The sequence below is a fragment of the Cyanistes caeruleus genome, chromosome 15 (assembly GCF_971803275.1).
Source record: "Cyanistes caeruleus chromosome 15, bCyaCae1.hap1.1, whole genome shotgun sequence".
In the NCBI taxonomy this organism is placed as follows: domain Eukaryota; kingdom Metazoa; phylum Chordata; class Aves; order Passeriformes; family Paridae; genus Cyanistes; species Cyanistes caeruleus.
This window is the reverse complement of record NC_141715.1, coordinates 2,512,744-2,535,954: the sequence shown is the minus strand read 5'-3', so window position 1 is coordinate 2,535,954 and position 23,211 is coordinate 2,512,744. Positions and strand designations below refer to the sequence as shown.

The following is a 23,211-nucleotide window of genomic DNA, read 5'->3' as shown; positions in this document are numbered from 1 at the left end:
GGGCCGAGTGTCCACAGCAGAGGCTGTGAGGTGTGGGGCGTGTGGATGAGGTGTGGCAGGGCCACCAGGGCCACCAGCCTCTCCCCCGTGGCCCCCAAGGCTGGAGGAGGTGGCAGCACTTCCCTCCTGGCCCGAGGGATGGAGGGAGAGGCACCCACTGATGTGTGCCAGCAGCTTCTGGGAGAGTTTAAAGCTGTCTTCACGTGAACAGCTGCACTGACCCGTAATGGATGGGCACTCCCAAAGGCAAATTTCCCAAAGAACAGGCTCTGTGTGTGTGCACCACATGCCTTTCTGGGGCTGGGGGCTGTGTCAGGGACAGGGAGACAGGAGGGAAGCCCACTCCAGCAGTGGCCAGGTTCAGGGCTTCACGTTCTTTCAGCTGTAGTGGCTGGAGTTATTTTTCCTCCATTTGGAAATTCAGATCTGGGTGGGTATTATGGGAATATCAAATCAATAAAAGGCCCTGCCTGGGAACCTGTTTTCTAAATGCCATGGAAAAAAAAACAAACCAGCTAGCCTGGGACCACGTAGCTCAGGAATTTCACAAGAAAGCAAAGGAAATCCCAGGCATGTTGGCCTTGAGAACCGTGCTCCTGCCTGAGGTTTGATTAACTTTTTTATTCCCCTCCTCGTCCCCACAACCAGCTCATCCCAGCTGAACTGGCAGCCTGATTCCCTGCAGGGAACAGAAGGGAATCTGCATGAAAACCAAACCTTGGATGACTTTCCCACCTTTTAAAAGAGAAAAAAAATCCTCACTGCTGGCCCTAGACTGTGATAACCCAGGGCTGAGGAGGCACCTGTTCATCCCCAAAGCCCAGCCAGTCTGACACGATCCATTCCAGCTCCCAAAAACCCTCCAGCCAAGGGACACAGCGCCCGCAGCTGCTCCCAGCCAAAGGCAGATGCTAATCCTCATCTCCTGGAAACAGGCAGTGAGCACCTGAAAAGAAACCCAGTCCCAGCATCACACAGACCAGCCATTCAGCTCAGGCCAGTCCCATTAGATTTGGTTGACAAAAGAATCCAACGTGCACATTTATAATTTGCCAGGGGAGAGGGAAAAAAAAAAAAAAGGGAAAGGGGAAAAAAATAAATTAAGAAAAAAAAAAAAAGGGAAGCCAAGCTTTCTCCTTCTGAATGGAGAGTTTCTGTGGCCCAGCCTCCCTCCTTGTCAGCAGACAGGGTGGAATTCCCAGGCTACGGGGGAGATCTCCTGGGGCTGATCATGTTCTTAAAGGCATGTTCCCAATCAAGAGGGCTGGGATGAGGCATAATAATTGCATAGGCTTCCTGAGAACCAGCTTAATATCCCTCCAGACTGATTTAACCTAGTTTTTCATTCTGCTTTCACATCAAAAAAAAAATGGTCTGTCTATATCTTGATATACTGCAAATCAGGAAATGGAGGCGTATGGTATATCTCATCCTCCCCTGCCTGGAGCTCTCCAGGGCACGCTGCCAAGGCATTGTGTCAGCAAAGCTCTGCTGATTAACGCTGGGGAGAAAGGGAAACCAGTGGCCTGTTAAAGGTCTGAGAGTCAGGAGCCATCTAATCCCAGGCTGGCATGGGTTTTGTGTCCTTGAAATTGGTGAGGAATAATTAGTGTCATTACCAGCCTGCCTTACACCTCTACTGGGCTGTAAAGACAAATGGAGGGCGGAAAGTTTTGTAGGCTCGGGGCCATGGCTGGTTATAATTCCCATTAACACAAGAATACTGGGAAATGTGCAAGTGCCAAGCTTGTCCTTCCTTTTGGAGCCTCTGGAGCACCTTGAGGCTGTCCAGAAATCCAGAGGTGAGGCTGTCAACCTTCTGGAACAGATCCCAAGCGGTTCAGGGAGAGACCCCAGTGCCTGCCTGATGCTGCAGATGTGCTGCCACTGCCCCCAAGATGTGAGAGACAGAGGTTATCAGCTCCTGCAGTGGGGATCCACACTGCCAAAAAACAGGGAGAAAGCCACTGCTCCATCCCAGGGGTAAATCCCAGGGAGCACCCACAGATAAATGGTGGCAGTCTGGCCACAAAGCCACACAGAAGGGAGGTGCAGGCTCCCCAGTCTGGCTGGTTTGCAGGAACATTGGGTTTTTCTGCTCCCTGAGAGTGGGATCAGCCTTTCCTGCAGGGACAGCCATCAGTGGCATCAGCACAGCCCATGCTGGTGTCAGAAGGGAGCTGGTGGCTGAAGAGTTATCTCCAGATCTGCTGCACAGTCAGACTGTAATCACAACTGGCCTTCTCCAAGTGTTTTTAATCCTCCAAGAAGGTGCTCTACAGACCAAGGCACTGTTTTATGCTGGATGTTGCCAGTTCAGACTTGCAAGTCCAGCTTTAAGGATGCAGCTCTGTAAGAATGCAGTAAAAAGTCACCTCTGAGGTCTGTAAGAACAGGCAGCTCACAAATGTATCCCCAAACCCTGCACAACACCATCAGTACAACACATTTGGGAGGTTGCCTCCCCTTGCTGAGCGTGGCAGAACCTCTCTGTGACAGCTGGGCAAGCCATGTTGGATGCCACGTATGTTACACAACAGGGCATTTGCAAAGCCTTGAAAAATAGGGAAAAAATAAAGAAAAGAAAGGAAAAAAAAAAAGCAGCAGATGAATCAAATTAAGGGACTTAGTGTCATGAATATGAATTGCTGCTCTGAGCCATCCTGGTGAATACTAAACTCAGATTCTGGATAAAGCCACACCTTGTCTGGCTCAAGCTGCTGTGAGATCCCTGGACTTCCCTCAGCTCCTTTAGATCCAAGGTGGGAGGAAACAATAATCCCTTAAAACACATGGGACCAATTCCCAGGTTCCTTACTCACTCCCAGCTCAGTCCTTACTCCCACACTGTGGCAGTGGCAGCTTCATTTGAGCTCACAGCCCCAGCCCACACTCTGGCTGGTCCAGAGGCCACTGTCCCCAAGCAAGAAATCAGCTCCAAGCCCAGAACATCATTTAATTTTCCTCTCTTTCCAGTCTCTCTCTGCTTTTTGCTGCATCCCACAACAGGACAGGCCTATGGAAGATAAACCAGGCAGTCCCCAGCAGACATGGATGAGCACAGAAACTCTACAAGCCACATTTTTGGCAGATCCTGGCCTATCTAAACAAACAGGCAACGTGACCTGAGCTCCCATAAATTTCCTGAAAATCTTTAATGACTCTAAAGGCTTAATAAAGTGTTTCACAGCAGAGGCAGCAGTCAGTAATTACGGGTTTGGAATCTGTGGGGTTGCAAGCTGAGGTCCAGCTCAGAGATTGCAAATGCAGGCAGTAATAACAGCTCATTTCAGAGCACAGCACACGTCTTTTGCCACCATATACCCATTTTTCTGAGCTGCTGTATCCCTAGCCAAGCATGCTGTCAGCAGGAGCTTTAATCAAACGGCAAAATAGATTAAATATAGAGACAAACCCTTAGGGATGGAGTTAAAGCATTGTGAAAGTGTCAACTGACTGCTGGGAGACCATGATTTAGCAAAAAAATTATAAAGGGGCAGCTACAGGCTGTAAAAGCCAGACTTCTCCTGGAATTAGGATGTGCAGGAAAGGTTTGGGACCTGCCATCATGTGGGAGGTTGTCACTGCTGTGTCCTGCTCCCAGTATCCACACACAGAGAGCTCAGCAGCAGGCTGCAGGTGGGTACACAGCAGCTGCAGCAGGTTTGGAAGAGGGGAAGGAGGGAGAGGGGTCCCAGCTCCCATGGACACTCCTCAGGCTCAAGGGGAGCCAGTGTCCCAGCCTGGTTATTCAGATCCCAGCTCTGGGGAACACACAGCCCCAGGAAAACGCAGACTCACGTGTTGCTTGGAAAGGCTGCCAGTCCCAAATTACTCATCACATCTCTCTGACTGCCTTTAAAATGTTTTTCATCAGCACTTTGGTCATCTTTTCACTTTTATACGTGGTGCTGTTTGCAGAGCCCCTCTTTAAAGCCGACTGACAGGTTTCAAAAGCAAGCAAGCCTGTTAGTTTTTCCTTTTGCTTGTCATTACACAAGAGCAGTGCTTGAGATCCAAGTTCCTATTAAAAAAGAGGACTAAATGAGGCTCTTGCACGAGGTCTCCAGAGATGCATCAGTCAGTGCTTCCTCACACACTCGTTTTACAGAACAGGGAAGTTTGTGTACCAGCACAGCCACGGCTGTTCGGCTGTCAAAGCCCCTAGAGCTACATCAATCCACAAAAGAGCAACCAAGCTCCTTTGAAACTTCTGCAGTGAGGCAGCAGAGAAGAATTTGATGATTAATGCTTTAATCATAGAGTTGGAGGCCTCCACTGATCCATGGTGCTGACGGCTGCAGGAGAGCTCACACCACGCACGGGTGAGGAACTAAAGTTTAGATAAAGGCAACTTCAAGGAAAAAGAACTGAAAGGCACAGTGAGCCCTGAAATTCCAAGCACTGTGTTAGACTCCTCCTGGCAAGTGTCCCTTTTTTCACAGATCATTGCAGGATTTGTTAGTTGTTTCTACAGATTTAGAAAGAAAATATCTCACACGCCCGCTGCGATCGGGAACACGCCAAAGCAAGTAAACAGCTCATTGTTAATGTTTCCAGAGATCTTTCCACCACATTGAACCATTCCATGGGTTCAGTCTGTACAACAGGAAAGCAAATGGCTCAGATTACTTATCTCATTAAAAAAAATAAAATAAAAAAACCCCCAAAAATCTCTGGATTTTGCAGTGTTGCATCCCTCATTTTCCAGAGCCAGCCCTGGGATGTGGTGAATAATGCAACCCTCAGTCCTGCTTGAGCAAAACAGATGAAGTCCTGACTTGCTCTCTTCTTGCTGGTGTTTTTGGAAGATGCAGGAAGGAAAAAACTGTCAGACAGAAATAGTCTGTGTGTCACTTCAAGCCAATCACCAGGGACCTGGACTCAGAGCTCACTGAAGTCAGTGGAAAGATTCCTCCCGACCTCCACGGGGCCTGGCTCAGCCCCACACCAATGTGCTCCTTGCAGGTGTAGGTTTACACATTCCCTCTTAAACAGCCTCAACAGAGGCTGCCCTCAAGAACCACCTTAACCACAGCTGCATTTGTCTCTAGCAAGGAGCTTCCACCCTGCTCTCAGCAATGTTCCTGCTCCGGGGCCAAATCTCCAAGCCAGCACATCCCTCTGTCTTCCTCTGCAGCCCTGCCCGTTTTGTAGGGCCACGTTACCAAGTGTCCAGTCAGAGCTGGCCTGGCTCTCCCCTGCCTTTTTTCCCCTGCCTGGCTCTCACCACTGCCACCCCAGCGCCTGCAGAACCATCCAAGGTTTCCTCGGAGCTGCAGAGTTAACTTCCCACATTAACATTCCCCTTGGGAGAGGGCTCTGCTCTCTGCTGCTGGCTGGCAGGACTGGTAGGGGCAGAACAGTACGTGGTGACATTCATAAAAATTTCTCTTTATAGATGTATATTAATAGCAGCACTTCTTTCATTTTATACTTTTAGATAATCCCGAGCAACCTTTCTGAATATATCACTTCACATTCCAGAATACCAAATGAGGACCTCGGCTCCAACTTGAGGTCAAAAATCCAATTCTTTTCACTTCATAGCTTATTTTAGCTAACTCCAGGAAAGGCAGCACAGAGATCACTGACAACCCTGAATTAAGATCACCTCCTGAATTTGATGCAGGAGGAAGAGGTGCCTGTACTGCCAGCAGTCCTGTAATCCAAACAGAAAGTGAAATCTATGTGAACCTTGCCTAAATAAGTCACTTATGTGCTTGGGTGTCCCCCTCTACACCCCAAATGCTCTTTGAACACTCAGAGAGACAATTACACACTCCACTGAGCACAGAAACCCAACTTACACGATGCAGTGCTGAACTCAGAGGGTTAAAGGACACCCCTGGGAGCAGCAGCAGTGACAAATAAGCACCAAGAACGTTCCTTCCCCTTTCTGATTGCTCACTAAGCCTTGGCACAGCTCCAGGTCTGCACCAGCACTGCCTTTCCATCGCTGCTGGTGTGTGTGCAAGGCAAACAGGGCCTGGGATGGGGATCCAGATGTGCCAAAGGGAAGGCTGGCTCTGAGATCTTCTGCAGAAGGTGACCTGGGGCTCTTCACAAGCTGGGAGTGAATATGGAAAGTGTCAGGGGTGATCTGTGCAAGAATTTATTCATTTCGCCACAACTGGGGTGGCATCCATCTGAAACTCTTGGGCACAGGATGAGAGGTCAGGAGAGGCTGGTTCTCTGCCTGGCTCTGCTGCTCTCTCCTGCACTGATATTGTCCCACCTGCCAGCTCTGGGCCTTTTCCCGTGCCTCAGTTTCCCCATCTGCACATCTGGACATCAAAGCTGCGTGTGTGTAATTTTTTAAGAAAGGAGCAAGCCAAAAGAGGGATGGAGGGAATGGAAAGGCAAATCTTTCCAACATTAGTCAGCCCTTACTTTGGCTGAGTAAGCAGCACAGAGAGGCAGAAGGAAAAGGAACCAGGAAGGCTGGGAGTGCTGGGTGTCAGACAATTCCACCATGGCAAGGATGTCCCTTTAACACAGGGGACAATTCAAATCAGCAGCCCTAAGCTTGGTCCTGCTGGGCTTTGCTCCCTGCCAGCAGTGTTCAATGTGCTGCTTTGTGTCTCTGAGGGAACATGGAATTGCTGTTGTTCATTATTTACAGATGTGCGGATATCTGAACCTGCTCAGACACCAGGCTGAGCTGCCCGCCAGAGCCAAGGGAGGTTCACAAGAGGCTTAGGAAGACTATCCTGAGAGATGAGAGTTGGGTTTCTGGTGTTCAATTCATGCCATTTGCCCCTGGAAAACACCTGCTGGTTTCTTCCCTCGCACTCACAGGGAAGCAAAAGACAATTTCATGCTATTTCTTATCTGCCTCCTCTGCATCCTCCAGTCAGTTCCCACCAGTGGTTCCCTATCAGGTGTCACATCTGGGAGGGATGGGAAGCTGACAGGCAGGGAGATGCCTGCCCAAGCATCTCACATTAACCATTTCCATGCTTTTCCCTGTGTAAACTCCCAGGGTCAGTGGTAGATAAATACCTGGAGAATGTGGAAGTTCTCCTCAGCTTGGGACAGCATCACTTGGTATGACCCTGGCCCTGCCAAAACTAACACCAAACAAGTGTTGACTTCAACACTCCTGCCAAATTATAGCAGCACAAAGCTGTGACATTCCCCAGGGTGACTCCCTTCAGAAGTGAGGCTCTGGGAAGATGAGATGTCCATCCCCAGAGGATGCAGTGTGGAGGAAGGGAGCAGGAGACCAGCAGATCCCAGCTGCAGTGACAGGAGCTGAGTAAAGGTGAGCATTCCTCTTTTACTCTGAACGATTAAAGGCTTTAGAGGACAGGCTGACAATCTTTCAGCATTGCTCTATCAGTCTGTTTTCTGGGAAAACACATGGGATTGCTAAGGACAGGTAACTTCCCAGTGAAGACTGAACCATCTGATGGCAAAATCCAGAGCAGTCCCAGATTCCTGGCAAGGACCAGTCATGCATCTACAAATCACAAAGGTTAAAAAATCCTGGTAATAAAAACCACAAACTAAGATATTTGGGGCACCCCCACGTTTCTGTGCATTTATCTAACACTTGTCAGCTGAGATTCCTCTTTTACCTGAACACACAGAAGCAGAGGGACTTTCAGGAGATCTCTGAAAACAATGGGGACTTGGGAATTTTAAAAAATCCCAGTTCCTGGGCTAATGCCCCAATGACTATTCCCTTTCTTAAACACAAGGCAGCAAAGATACTGCTAATTTTACAATAGTCAGGGCTAGAAGACAACAGGAATTACAGGGTTAGGTTTAACAGGGTTGAAGGTTAACAGGATTTTAAGGTTAGGACTTAAAATAACACAGCAAAAATGAAAATCCACAGTTACAAAGAACTCTGTGTATCATTCACTTCTTTCTCCCTGCCTCTGCACAGGCTGTAAATCAACCCAGATCAGGAGATGTCACCAGGCAGTGCTGTCCCCTCCAGCTCAGAGCACTGGGCTAGCAGACAGGATACACAGGGGGTTTCTTTTCAGGGCCCTGACACTGAGCTGTTATGTGACACCTGGAAGGTCACAGCAAATTTCTGCTGCTTCTCCCACCAGCTGCTGGGTTAGGTTATGATTATTTCTATTATTTCTACCCCTGCTGCTATAGGCACTACCAAGGAAGCCCCCACAGATAACAGGAACTCATGGTGCAAGTCACTGTGTGCACAAATTCTGTCAAAAAAACTCTTCTCCCAGGAGAAATTTATGTCTTAAACCAAAGGAAAACAGGTGGAAACAGGCAGGAAATGCTGGCCTGGGGGGGCCAGGGCAGCCCCTCACCCCAGGCTCAGTGTCCTGGCTGAGAGCACTGATCTCTTTTGGGGTTACTAATCATCACCACGGTATCAGCAACACACAGCTCATGTGCACAAAGCTCCTGGGCTGCACACAGGGGATTAAAACACAGGGAAAAAGATCCTGAATGCCCAGAAGAAAACCCTCAATCCATGCCTTTAGTCTTCCCCAACAACTGCGCTTCTGCAGATTTGAGCCGCGCTCCGAAGATCGCCGGGACAAGTATTTGACACCAAAGTGATGCCAGGGAGCACTTCTGCTTGCTTTTGGTTTTCCATGGGTGCAGAATCCTGCCTAAAATAATCCCCAGCTAGAAATACTGGGCTGCCATGGCTGCATGGCCTGGATTTCTCTTCCAGCACCCTGAATTTCACACACAGGGTGAGCTCCTGGGTGTGCTGCAATTTGTTTTAGGTTTTCTTGCACTTTTATCCTCGTTAGTTCTACATCACAGAGAGTGTGGAACGCAGGCACTGCCAGCCCAAGAAAATTAAGATGTGACATTGTTTTTCAAGGACATATGCTTGGGGCATGTGTTTTCCCCCCTCCCTCCCCTTCTCTATCAATGCAAATCCCAAATGGAGCTATCAACAAAAATAAAGGGAACAATCCTGACCCAGTTTAAAGTTGTTGGGTTTTCTTTTTTCTTTCATTCTTTTGCTTCTCAAGGCCAGAGACAGAACAGAGGCCACAAGCAGAGCTGCCAAAACACATATGCATGTTGGATGCTTTTGTCTAAAGACACTATGAAGTGCTAAAATATTAAATATGTCAAGCAGAAAGGTTTCCTCTGGTCTTCAGAGCTCTGCAAAATGGCAATAAAAATGTAAAAGGAGAATGCTGAATAATCAAATGTGGTTTCTTTTTTTAAATGTAAATAGTAAAGGCTGACTCCTGGATACTTCACGTTAAGAGCAGAGACAGCTCAAGGATTTTCAGCCCCATTTCTTTCCCTGTGCTCAGGGATCATTTTTAGGGATAAGGGGCTTGTAGGGTCCCACTAGCAAACATCCTGAATTGTGAGCATCAGGACCAAACATCCTGTATCAGAGGGGCTTTTACACCATCCAATCCAGGCCCTGAAATTCACAGTGAGCTTGGCTTTGCAGTCCGCCTGCCCAGTTCAGAGTTGGCCAGAGGCAGGCTTTAGACTCGGGGCAGTTTTCTATTCCTAATGATCTGCTCAGCTCCTGACTTCTCCAGCAGGACTGCCAGGAAGGAGAGGTGCAGAGAGGAGATTTGTTAAATAAATTTGTCACCTCTTCTCAGGTGAGCTCAGCACTGACCCCCAAACATGACCCCGAAGGTCAGTAAACACCCCCTGAGTGGCCATGACAAAATGCTGAGGGCTTCAAGGACAAACTGGGACATCAAATCCGCTGTCCCTCCCAAAACCTGCCACGCCGCTCATCACCCCTGCTGTTAATTAGCTTCCCCCTCCATCTCACAGCACATTTTATTTTTATTTATATTTATATTTTTAATTTTCTTTTTCTTTTTTATTTTATTTTATTTTTTTTAGCTTTTATTTTTTATTTTTATTTTTGTTTTTTATTTATATTTTTTTAAAATTTTGGGGGTTTTATTTTTATTTTTAATTTTTTTTAATTTTTATTTTTATTTTTTTCTGCCTTTATTTTTTATTTTTATTTTTGCTTTTTTAATTTTATTTTTTTTAATTTTATTTTTATATTTATTTTATTTCTGCCTTTATTTTTTATTTTTATTTTTGCTTTTTATTTGTATACTAATTTTTTTATTTTGTTTTTTTTTTCTTTTCATCTTTAATTTTTGTTTGGTTTTTTTATTACTTATTTTTACTTATTTTTATTTTTATTTCTATTTTTTATTATTTATTATTTTTATTAATTTTTATTTTTTTATTTATATTTTTTTATTTTAATTTTTTAATTTTGTCTGCAAATAAATACCAAGCAATTAGAGTGTTCTGAAGTGACCTTCTGGAGCATGTGCTCAAGCCCGTGGAGCTCAGCCAAAGCTACTATTGTGGATTTCATGCCAAGGCTTGGGAGAACCCTGGCTCCCTCCCATTGTTTTCTTTGGCTGGGCTCTATGGATTCTCAGCCTGGCAAGAAAGCCTGGTTTTAAAAGTACTGGCAAGCCCGGTGCAGTTTGTCACAGCACGGCCCATGATTTAGGACCTTGATTTAGGCTCAACACTGGGCGCTTTTGTTCCGCAGCGCTGGGACATCGCTCGCGACTTCGCGCGAGTTAATAAACGCCACCGGCTCCGGGGTGCCAGGCAGGATTTTCCCCCCGGAATGTACAATCCAAGAGTGGGAATGGCTGAGGGAAATTGAAGCAGCCTTATCCATCAGCTGCAGGCTTAGGCTGGTGCAAAGGAGGTTTTCTCACACAATGGGTGCTTTGGGGATAAAACAAAATTGCTGCATACCTGGGTAAAGCCAGAGCTGGAGGAGAAGGATTTGCACTTTTCTCTTTTTTTTTTTTTGTTTTTTCACTTATTTTTTTTTTTTTAACTCATTTTTATGTATGATTCGACCTCAGAAATAGAGGTGAAATTTGAAGGGATTAAAAAAAAAAAACAAAACCAAAACCACCTCTCTGGCTCCACAAATCCTTCTTACAGGTCCCTCAGGCTTTGCTAGGACGTAGTTATAAGCAAAAAATGACTCTGCAAAAAACAGCCCTTTGGTAGAAACCAGCTCTTGCGCAATTTGTATATTTTGGAAGCCATATTTGACCATTTTACTGGCTAAGGATACCCAAAACCAGACTCTGGGGTCCAAATCCAGGAGGGGGAAGAGGGTGAGCTAAATATTTAAAATCAAACCAGTGAAGGAGAAAAGTCTTCTTTTAGAAATAGAGTGAAATAGCTCAAAATCTCTGTACCTTTGTGACTGGCACTGCTGAAACTAAACAGAAAAATACAGAACTTTCTGCTGCTCATGGATTGGAATTAATAAACCAGCCAGGCCTGAAATAACTGCCATCCTTTTCACTGTCAAACTAATCGAGAATAATTGACTACAATTAGTAAATCATGGGTAAAAATGTAAATGAGGCAGTAAACCAGCTAATTAATGACTATCCTGAATCATATCACCAGTGACTGAGCTGGAAAATAACAGCAGAGACAAGGCTTAGGCTGCAGTCAGTTCCCACTAATACTAAGCCTAGACAATCAAGGGTGTGGTTGGTGATACTTCTTGTCGCCTGCAGACAGTACAGATTCCTCTGGGGTCCAAAGAGACAAGGAAATATTTCATTTCCTCCATTTATAGTCCACTAGACCCATCTTTGGTTATTCACAGCCTTTTCACAGGAGAGCTCTGCTGGTTGTGTTTTACAGTGTCTGTGTGACTGTACAGGGGACTCAGAGTCAGGGCTGGGAGATGAAAAGTGGTGCCACTCTAACACATCTGACTGCATTAAAGTCTTTCAATTCCAGCTCTTACTGTCTCTTTAACACCACAAAAGTATAAGTGAAAAATATCAGAGGAACTGTCTGTATTTCTATACTGATTAAAGAGGGGGGGAGAGGGAAATGTCACAAGCATGACGTGACCCACCCTGGAGCCTTATGGCATTTGGTGATGTCCCCTCTGGTCTGTATGTCACCCCAACAGCTTTCTCTGGACTCCTGGCTGGTGACTTTGTCCCAGCAGACAGGTGTTTTTCTCCTTTTATGCACCTTGTCTCAGGCAGCATGGAAATCATCCTTGCTTTGTGGTATAGCATTGGAAGTGCCCTGCTCATAGAGTGTTCTGCTCATACCTAACCATGGTCATAATTCCACCTCAATCCTGGCTCTGGCACTTACCCAGAGCATTTCTAACTGAAGCACACCAGTAAAAGCCAGTCCTGATCAAAACATGGCAAACCAGATCCTCAAACAGCTTGGAAAGTCCTCTTGTTACATTGGTGGGTATTTTTCAATGTCAGAACATCCTCGAGCATTGCAAGGTCCAAAAAATCACAGGATAAACCAGAGCCTGGAGATGGAAGGCACCTCCTTCCCAGCAGCTCAGCCTCAGCACACTCAAGGACACAGCTTAGGGCATGAGGAGCTGCTGTGGTTTCTCACTCAGCCTCAAACCCTCCCACAGCTTTTCTGCAAACACACCTTGAGGTTCCCCTGTGACCAACGGGAAGTTGATAAAACAACCATGGATTAACAAGGGAAAGGGTCAACTCCCAGGCACCCCAGCCCCGTGTCACAGCTCACTGGTGCAAATCCCAGTTAAGCTAAAGAAAACTGAAACCTGTGTTCACACAAACCCACTCTGATTTCTGTGTACACTTCAGGCCCCGGCGATTTCTGGTCCCAAGTTCACACCCAAACAGGAAAGGGACAATCTTGTGCTCCAGGTGTGACTGAAGTCTCACTCAGCTCCCCATGCTCATGAGAATTCAAGGCTGGATCTCACTGAACAGCTGACCTGACTCCAGTCTTGCCACATGAGGCCAAACCCTAACAGAAACCACCTGTGGTATTTCAATAACATTAAATCCAAGCTGAATTCAGCCTTGTACCTGACTCGCATCCAGCATCGATTTCCTTGGCCCACTTCAAGTCTCTTGCTGTCAACACTCCAGGGCTGAGAGTCATGGAAGAATGAGCTGCATTCTGTTAAACCTCATGGCCAGGGCTGCCAGCTGAAGTGTTATCCCTGCTCCCCATGCTGAGGATGGGGAATGAAACAGAACAGTTTGTTTTCCAAATCTGATGCAAGGCTCCAGTTATTCAGCTTGCAGCTCTGACTGCGAGAGGGTTTAGCCAGCTCTGACAACATATGGATGTGGTCCATGGTCCTGGCTGTTTCCTATAGGATCTGGAAAGGTCTGAGGCATGACTCTGTCTTTCTGCTGCACTTGGAATTTGCTGTGATGTGCAGGAGGAGGAATTCCTGGGAAAGGCCAGGAATCCTCTCCGAGGATGGTCCCAGATGCTCCCTCTCCACACACCAGCTCGTGAGTGCAATATTCCAAGGTTTGTGTGCTCAGCCAGCACCTGGCTGGCTGCAAACCTACCTCTGCTAGTGACAGAGTAGGAAAACTCATGTATTGTTATCTCTTCTGGCCTTTTTTATAGAACTCTTGTTAATGCCTGAGCTGCTCTGGACTGAACAGCAGCAGACCTGGTGCCACATGAGCACATCTCACACACCACAGAGCTGCCCCAGGGGAAGTTGTGTGGGGATATTTTAACCACACCATCGAGCTACAGCCCCACCAGGCCTTACTGATCGTGGAATTTCAGCAGCAAACAATTTTTTGTTACAAAAATTTTAACAGCCCGCTGATTCCCTGTTTAAATACATCATCTTCCCCAGATCCTGCAAAGCTGGCAGATTTCTTGAGGTGACATGACATCTAAGATGTCTTGGCATCTCCAGACTTTGGTTCTCCAGCAGCACCAGGTCGTGCAAACATCATGAGGTGACCAAAAAATGAGGATTTGGCTGCGTGGTGTGGGTTCATCTCACCCATTCCGATTTAGAAACAAGCAGAAATGCAAACAACATTAGCCAGAATTGTTTATGATATGAACAGTGATCTGGCATCTGCCACTTCATCACCTATTTCTGTCACAAGATGTTTCCTTGTCTCTATTTGCCACCAGCACAGAGGAATTTGCTTCACTTATTTGTATAAATGTGCCAAATAAAGTAAGTGTAGTTATACTCACGTGTCAAAAAGAGGAAGGGCCACCAGAGGTTCTGAGGACAGGACAGCAACTCCATCCTTGCACAGGAAATATCCACTGAAATTAAGATAACAAGAGCAAGAAGACGAAAAGAAAATCAGAGAACATATTGCATTTTCCCCTCAAGGGCCTGACTCCACAACCATTAAATCAATATCAAAATTTCCACTGCATTTAGAAAACAATTTAAATATTTCTGGAAAAAAAAATATATGCTGTACAAAAAGTCATTTGTGTCGAAAGAATGTTTGGACAAGGAACCAGTAACTGTTACTATTGGCAATATCAGAGAAACAAGGCCCCAGTTGTCCTTTCCTAGAAGGGTTAAACTTCTCCTATTATGAAACAAGAAAACAATCTCTGTAAGGAAAAATTTTCCAGCCAATGCCCATCCAAAACTCCAGGTCACCAGCAAATACATCCAAATACACAATAAGGTCACACGAAGAAATTCAGAGAACAGCCCTCTTTGTCTAGAATATTAAGTACTGGAACAAATAACAGCAACATCCTCATGAGTTGTTCACATTTTTCCCAGCACAGCTCTTCCATGCTGAGGGTTGCTTTCTTTTTCCTATCACTCTGTGTGGGTTTTTCGCTCTCATCATTTTTCTCCCTTCCATTCCAAGTAAAGCAAGGAGTGTGTCTTCTCCTGGAGTCACCAATGAGACTGCAGATCCCTGGAGCTGGCCCAACTAGAAGCCTTTTTTGTGTATTTGTTGGTTTGGGGTCTCTTTCAAATGAATAAAACACTTAATAACCCTACCCTCATTCCTCTTGTTGCTGTCCAGCCTTTTCCCACCAGGTCCCATCTTCTCTGCTGTTCCTTGGTCCTTTCCTCCTCAGAACATTTTCACCCCAAGATTTTCAGCAGTGACTGCTACAATTTCTTACCCAGCCCTAATCCAGACACTTCTCTTTATCTTGTGTAATTATTTCTCACAAATAGTGTCTCCAGGCTGGGACCTTCCAGATGGGGCAAAATCCTGCAAGACTTGGTTCTGCAATAATAATTTTAGGTGGAGGGGTCCCAAGAGCTTCACAGGCTTTTAAGAGATGTTTTATATATTGCATGGCAAGACAAAGGGAAAAAATGGAACTCCAATAGTTTGCATGCACAGAATTTCTTAACTGAGCTTCTCTGATCCTGCTTGAAGTGGCATAAATATAAAAGAGAGTCAGAACCTATTGAACTGAGATCTGTTTTCTCAGTCCCCACATTATACAAGATGTGAGCTCTAAAGAATTCCTTCTGTTCTCTCTCCTCTTAGTTTCCACATTTTGGAAAACTTTTCAACCAAAAGATCCAGCACTATCTGCTTTCAAAGTGCCCCTAATGAGGTAATTACTGGGAGCATAAAATACACACATTTATTGTAACTGAAGCCACCACAGGCTGGGGCCAGGCAGTGCTCAGAGTTCACTCCACTGGCAGCTCAGAGATGTCCTGCCCTATTCAAATCTTTTTTCTGTAAAGGAGTAAGACATCTCCAGTGTCCATCATGCTGGAGTTACCCTGCTGACCCCTCCTTGAACAAACTTTGCAAACCACGAGCACCCACATCTGAGCAGAAACCGAGATTAAACACAGTTGTTTGCAGAACTTTTTCCTGCAGAAGTGCTCGAAGTTCTTTTCCAAAAAGCCTCCCTCCCATCCCACAGACATCCTGTGCTGGGTCAGGAGCTCACCACCGGCCTTAGCTCAGCCCATGCCAGGGACAGGAGGAACTTTTTGTTCCTTCAGCAGCTCCTGGGAGCCAGACCTCCCATTGCTCCCCACAGCCACAGCTCCAACCTGCCGTTCCTGGGGTCAATCCTCTAAATCTCACCAGCTCTCCACACCCTTCATTTTGGGTCTTGGTCGAGGGATATTATCCTGAAGTGTTCTCCTAAGAGCTGCCCAGCTTCTGTCCATGAGGGTGGGGGTCTCTGCCACTGACTGGGAACAGAACTGGGCAAAACCCTGCAGGGGAAGGAATATAAAACCAGCAGCAGCAAGTTGGCTGGATGTAAATTCCTTCCAGTGCCTGAAGGAACTACAGGAAAGATAAAGAGAGACTATTTACAAGAGTCTAAAGTGAGAGGACAAGGCTCCAAACTGAAAATAAGTAAGTTTGGGTTCGATATTCTTCCCTTTGAGGGTGGGCAGGCCCTGGCACAGGTGCCCAGAGAAGCTGTGGCTGCCCCTGGATCCCTGGAAGTGCCCAAGGCCAGGCTGGATGGGGTTTGGAGCAGCCTGGGACAGTGGAAGGTGTCCCTGCCATGGCAAAGATGCTCTTTAAGGTCCCTTCCAAACCAGACCATTCCATGATTCCATATTAACTCTAGAAAATTGTTTCCATTGAAAAATATACATCTCAAAGTGGGGAAAAGGGGAAAAAAAAAAGGAAAAAAACAAAAACAAACCACAATTTAAAAAAGAAAAATAAACCAAACCAAACTAAACCAAACAAACCCACAACCAAACACAGGAGTTAAACATCTTTTTTTTTTTTAACTTGATTTTAGTTCTGAGTTAGTTTGGATTTTTTTTATCCTGCCTGCTTAATTTAATTCAATTTAAAATCAAGGCTTTTCATCTAAATTTTCAGATCAGCTAAGCAAAGCTGAAAAATTTATCAGAAGCACAAGTCTGGTTGTGAATTATCTGATATTCCTGCATGAAAGACTTGTGCAATTATTTGAACATTTTATCTTCACCTAGAATTTCAGTTCCCAAAGGAAGGGAAAGTTGAGATTTACAGTTCATTCATGTCCCCAGGAACCAACATAAAGCTGTGAAAGCGAGTGTCCTTAAATGATTTCTTGCTATTCTAGAGTCACAATTAGCTCAGATCGTAATGTCAACTTTGCTTGGGCTTAGCTTCAAAACTAACATTAAACTCAACTGCTGCATAATCCTGTGGCTGATACCTTAGTCATAATGTGAGCTAATAGGTCAACCTTGGTTTTTGGTAAGTCATAAAATGGAAAAAAACCCCTCAGTTATAAGAGCTTTAGAATTCTTACTAGACAGCACACAGTAATTCTTATTCCTGAGTCATCCTGCAAAAGCTTTTTATAATATCTTGCATTTGCTCTCCAAGCAAGTGATTACACTTCTGTGCTCTTCCCCAGCCATGCAAAGAAGATATTTGAGGCTCAGTGTGCCAGGAGGGATGAATGTGCTGCAGGGAGCACTCCCACGGGCAGCACGTGCCAGGACTGCAAATCCCGACGTGCTGGAGGAGAATCTGCAGCGCCATGTGCGAGCCCAGGGAGGGAAATGCCACCACGTGCTCCATTCACTGGGCTGCAGCCAGGGATCCCTGTCACCTTCTAGGGTCAATGTGCCACTAACATCAGGGATGGGGTCCAGGAAGCACCCACAGAACCTCTGTGCTTGCTGCCAGGGGCAAACAGAACCAGCTGTTGTAGCTGTCTGAAGGACAGGACCCCTCAAAGCCATCTCACATCATCCCACACCTGGGGGCCGGGCTGTTGTGCTAAAGTTCCTTTTGGAAATGGAACTCAATCCATAACCAGGAGCATTTGCCTTCCCAGGGTATCTGGCTGGGACTAAAAGAAGCAACTGGGTGTAGATCTGAAGTATTAGGAGCAGAAGGCTGAACTTGAGTCATTTTTTGTCCCTTTTTGGTATGGATTAAAAAGATTAAATATTTTTAAAGCTAATATAAAATGACCCAGCAGAAAGCCAGGCCTTCACAGGCAAGGTTGGTGGAAGACATCCTGTAGTTTTGGAAGGCATCAGCTCCATGCTGTTCTTTAAGCTTTTCCCTGGTGATCACTCTGGACAACAGGCTGGGAGATTCCCTGCTCCATGTGGGGCACATCCCACAACAAATCTGGCAAACACCTGCCCCAAGGAGGAGGAATCAATCGGTGTCTTGCAGAGAGGGAAGGTTGGAAGATCCAATTGCACATTTTAAGCGTTATCCAAATTCCAAAGGTGCCCTTGCTCTCTGTTATCCTGCTGTTCCTGAGCATTCCCTGCAGTGGGGCTTCCCAGCGTCATTGCCATCCATCTTACCAGTAACTCAATCTGTGGGGCATGGAGGGAGCTGACAATTGAACCAGACTCACCATTATTCAGCATTTCCTATTCTCTCACTTACAAAAAACCAAACAAAAAAACCCCCAAACCCCTCAGTCATTTTATTGTGGAGCACAAACCATGACCAGCAAATTTGCAAGAACAATTCCAGGGCTGAAATCTGTTTGTATCAACCATCTGTCATTAATAACAGCTCCATGACACTCAGAGGGAAAACGTGTACAATCCACCTTCCTATTTTGGCACCTGGGCAACTCAATTTGCTTTTTAGAACCACTCAATACCCAACAGTTTTCACGGCAGTCAATGTGGGCAGGAGATAAAGAACATTGTTTGGACAGATAAGAAGAAAAATCAAGAGTGATCTTTGCTATATCTGCCTTCACCAAGCTGGACTGATTTTCTTTCTCACATCCACACCAGAGGAAAGGCAGAGGCAGCAGCAGGGAAACAGCCAGGACACAGCATCCTAAAAAAAAAAAAAATATTAAAAATCCCTCATGATTACTCTGTCGTATTTCTGGAGGCAAAGGTGGATGCAGAGACAAGGTGTGCATAAAACCTCCTCATTTCCCCGCAGCTGGGGTTCATTATCAGCTTCCTATATCTGGATTGCTCTAAACTTTCCATTTAACAGATATATTTCTAGTAACCACTTCTAAACTAATAACATTTAAATGCAGGGTATGGGCAGCCTGCAGCTACGGCTGCTGTGGAAGCAGATCTTGCAAGCCTGACTCATTGCAATAATGGCTTTGCTATCAGCTTCTTAATTATGATGGAAATTACTGGAGCAAATTACCATAAAGGTTTAGGAACATTCAGTCCATTCTGGCCCTTCCAGGTCTGTTGCAATACATATTTGCTTTCTCTTCATAAATGTTAAAATGCCTGCTTTTTTTTTTTTTTTTTTGGTCTGTCTTCTCTATTTCTTGGGAACATGGAAAAAAAACCCCAACAACTTATTTTCACCATGGCAAGGTCCCAAGAAAACAGGTGGCTTCATGTGCAAACAATGATAATTGGAAAAGAGGTGATAGAAATTCCAGCCTGCACACTTCCAAGTCCAGCACATAAGCTCTCCACAGCTTATGAGGTGGTGTTGGGCAGAAAGGGGTTGACCACTCCACCAAATCCCAGCTCAGAATCCTTACCAGTTCTAGAACTCACTTTTGGACCTTTCTCCACAAATCCATGGTCACACACTCATTTGGAGAGAAAAAGTGAGAATAAAACTGGCTGAAGGAACCAATTTTTTTGCACCAAAGCAGCCATTACAGCCTGACCAAGGGTTGCAAAGCCTTACATGGGTTTATTTGTTTGCACATCACAGCTTCTGGGAAAGATAAAAGCCTGCACAAAACCTAACAATTCCCTGGGAAAGGATACCTTTGTTCCTGCAAATGAAGTTTTAAAGGAGCCAGAGTGTTGAAAAATTACCATTTCTCTGCTTTCAGAGAACCACCATTACATGCTAAGTCAGAACAAATTCGAGGCATGAGTCCATTTCCAGTAGGGAATTCCTTCATGTTGGATTAACCAAGATTTACTCTGTTTGCTGAAGTTCTGCCTGTTGGTGTTGTTTTTGTTCAAGTTCCAGCGAGCTCCACTGGAATTAATGCCCTGATGGGGTCATGCCAGGGGAGCCTCCTCTGAGATAAACCAGATTCCCACTGGCACTTAGTGGTTCTTAATGGTGCATTTGAATTTAGGTCTGCAGGCTGAGGGAAGGGGGGTGCTTTAGGACCAGCATCTCCTCACGTGAACTGGTGTGGTGTGATCAGGCTTTTTTTGTCCCCCAGGCAAGCACTTCCCCCTGTGTTCTCATCTCTCCCTGCTTGGGAACACGGTGTTCCTTCCCATGCTCCCACCAGGAGGATGGAGAGGGGCTGGCCCCGAGGGGTGATAATGAAAATGCCTCGGTAATGAACCCATCTGCTGCTGTCCTCATTGGCCTGGCTCGCCGTGCCAAGGAGCTCAGCAGGGGTCCCCCACTCTTTAAAGCCAACATATGCACAAAACCTACGGATTTCACTTTCCCTGCCACTTCCACCCCACTCCCCTGCTGCTCGTGTTTTAAATACTTTCCCTGAAAATACTTCTCCGCAGGAGCTGAGCACATCTCTGACTCCGCTGCTACGCAAGGCCTGACCTTCGCAGGGAGGAGCGTCCCGAAGGAGGCCGAGACAGGCCCCACACTTCCAAACCAATATGAGGCAATGGACAGCAAGGCAAACCCATCCTAGAAAGGTATCCATTACTTCTGGCCTTGGGGGTGAGTGACAGGGAACAATCAGTGTCCTGTGTCAGGCCGTGCTACCTCCACACACAGCTGGACATCACCCAGCACAGCAGCAACCGGCCCAGGCCATCAGCTTGACCCCAGCATGGCTACAGCTGAAGTCAGTGGTGTGGCAGCCCCAGCCCTGCAGGTTGTGCCCTTTTCAGTCCATCAGCACTGGAGAATCTCAGGGCATCAGCTGGCTCAGCCATCTCCTGAACAAAAAGCTTCCAGTGAGGCACCAGCGTCTTCATCCACAGCCAAACTCTGCAGCACAGATGTGTCAGTGTGCCCAGCTGGGCGAGGAGGCCGATGGTCTGCATCAAAAATAGCGTGGCTAGCAGCACCAGGACAGAGATTGTCCCTCACTGTCACAGGCCCCTCGAGGGCTGTGTCCAGTTCTGGGCTCTGCACAGAAAGATGGACATTGGGGGGCTGTGTCCAGGGAAGGGAGTGGAGCTGGGAAGGGTCTGGAGCCCCAGGAGAGGCTGAGGGAGCTGGGAAGGGGCTCAGCCTGGAGAAAAGGAGCTCAGGGGGCCCTTGTGGCTCTGCACAAGTCCCTGGCAGGAGGGGACAGCCGGGGGGGTCGGGCTCTGCTCCCAGGGAACAGGGACAGGAGGAGAGGGAACGGCCTCAGGCTGGGCCAGGGGAGGCTCAGGGTGGACAGCAGCAGGAATTTCCCCATGGAAAGGGAGCTCAGGCACTGGAAGTGCCCAGGGAGGGTTGGATCCCATCCCTGGAGGTGGCACTCGGTGCTCTGGGCTGGGGACAAGCTGGGGATGGGGCACAGGTGGCACTCAGTGGTCTTGGATGTCTTTTCCAACCCCAATGATCCTGGGATTCCATCATCCATCGCAGAGGAACCATTGGCTCTTTGCCACCTCCTGACAGACAGAACCACAACTGGCGACCATGAGGATGGAGTCTGGAATGGATGGGAGCCACCACAACCCGTGCCAGGGGACAGGCACCGACCCCAGCCTACAGCTGGAGGATTTCAAGGATGTGACCAGCAAATAAAACTAGTGGGACACGCGGCACCTTCGGCCCCACTGGCCCAGAGGTCTCCCAAAGCTCAAAAGTGCCCTCCTCTGGCTGATTCCGACAGACTCCTCCGTCACTGCTGGGATAACACTTTCTGTGGGAAAAAAAGGATTAAAAATCAGCCTCAAAGCAATCGCTGAAAACACAATTATTCTTCAGGTAGAAATTTTTCAAAATGGTTGGAGATGGGCCGGCTGTACCATGGGTCCCATTGCGGCCCATGGGAGGGAAGCAGCTCAGACCTGCAGGGAACAGCTTCCCTGGGATGGATCCTCAGCCAGGGATTGTGGTTCAGGTCAGGTTGTGGTTCTGAAAGCTCGTGGTTTATGGCTCTCCACGTAGGTCTTGAGGAAAAAAAAAAAAAAAAAAAAAAGCCTCAGCTTTCAGAAGCGAGCTCTGAATTGCAGAACACGATTTTCTGGCTCACAGATTTCCATACTGCTAAGTCATCTTTGGACTTCTGTCTCCAAGCAGTTGCCTGACATATCCCAGATGACTATTTTAGGAAAAGGCAAATCATGCCCTAGAAATGCCTGTTTGCTCTGTGCTGACTGTAAAGGCAGTCTAGACGAGCACAGATGGAGATCTCTGTATTTGGTCAGGTGAATCACACCCCCACAGACTCAGGGTTTCAAAATTTCACCCTTCATCCAAGCTCAAAAGTTGCTTTACTGGCTAAAGTTGTTCATGATGGAAACTATCCATGGATCTCTTGGGAATCATTGACTTATCTCTCTCACTGCATTATTCCACTGAGGTATGTCAGAGCATTTTTGGGGTTTTTTTCCCCCCCATTTAATTTTAGTATCATGGGGAAGTTCTCTACTTGCCTTAGAAGCTAATTCCATAGACTAGGAAATCTTGGATTTATTCTCTTTCTCATCTTCCCTTATGGAATATCTTGGGTGTTTCCTAGAGACAATGTGTTTGCATTTAAAGAGATTTGATATACAATCAACATTTATGCTTAGGTACCTTATAAACTTTTCTTAATTAAATAAATACATATTTAAAATAAATCAGTCTGCAATCTCATTACTCAGTTCAGTCTTCTTGTGCCCTATTTCTCAACTGGGCCTCAAGACTAGCTGATGTCAGTAAGAAGCTCACAGAGCCACAATTTATAAGCTACTCTCCATCTGTTTAAGAATGCTGACAATTGCTTAAGAAAAATGAAACTGTTTTGTAAATCAATGAAATTGTATGTACAAGCAAACCTTAGACAGCTCTCAATGGGATTTCTACACATCATTAACCTGATCTGCATGATACTTGGACACAAACATCACTAATTACTTTTGTCCCTCAGAACTGAACCAACTCAAGGCAGTTCCCAGGAGGCTGCTGCAGAAAGGTGAAATTCCTGGGGCAGGGGTTCATTTGGGAAGCCCTAGAAAGCTCTCACAGATGTTTCTAGAACACTCTTACGGTTTGAAAGGACACCCTGTAGGGGCACCACCACCATTTTTAGGAGGTATTTTTGCCAGCAGGACTTAGGACCGAGTTTCCCAAGGCTCCTCATCACACAATTTGGGATTTAAGTTTCCTTTAGTTTGACACCAGCACTTCCATCACCATCAACCCAGCTGAAAATCCCTCCGAAAATACGTCGATGACAGATTTTTTCCCTCTGATAATTCTCCTCTCCACGTGGCAGGGAGTAGCCCTGGCTTTGCTTGGCAGCCCTGGCATGATGTGCAAACCACCCAAGATGTTTGCTTCCCTTCCCAGCACTCAGGACAGGGTATATTTGAGCTTCTTGGAACACGCCGGGCTTTGGGGTTTCTTGCCTGTTTCATGCTAAGTGAGCTCTGTCTCTTTGATTTGTGCA

The 23,211-nt window shown here is 46.4% G+C and overlaps 1 long non-coding RNA gene across 1 annotated transcript in view; it reads right to left on the bottom strand.

Moving 5' to 3' along the window:
• The window catches only part of LOC147650330 (uncharacterized), a 33,600-nt gene extending 12,722 nt beyond the window's left edge, over positions 1-20,878 (bottom strand). The window contains exons 1-3 of the long non-coding RNA XR_015276880.1: positions 20,140-20,878; positions 14,768-18,524; positions 13,984-14,058 (exon numbers count right to left, since the gene is read on the bottom strand). This is a non-coding gene — a long non-coding RNA (uncharacterized LOC147650330). The remainder of the gene's footprint in view (positions 1-13,983; positions 14,059-14,767; positions 18,525-20,139) is intronic.
• Positions 20,879-23,211: the final 2,333 nt, after the last annotated feature.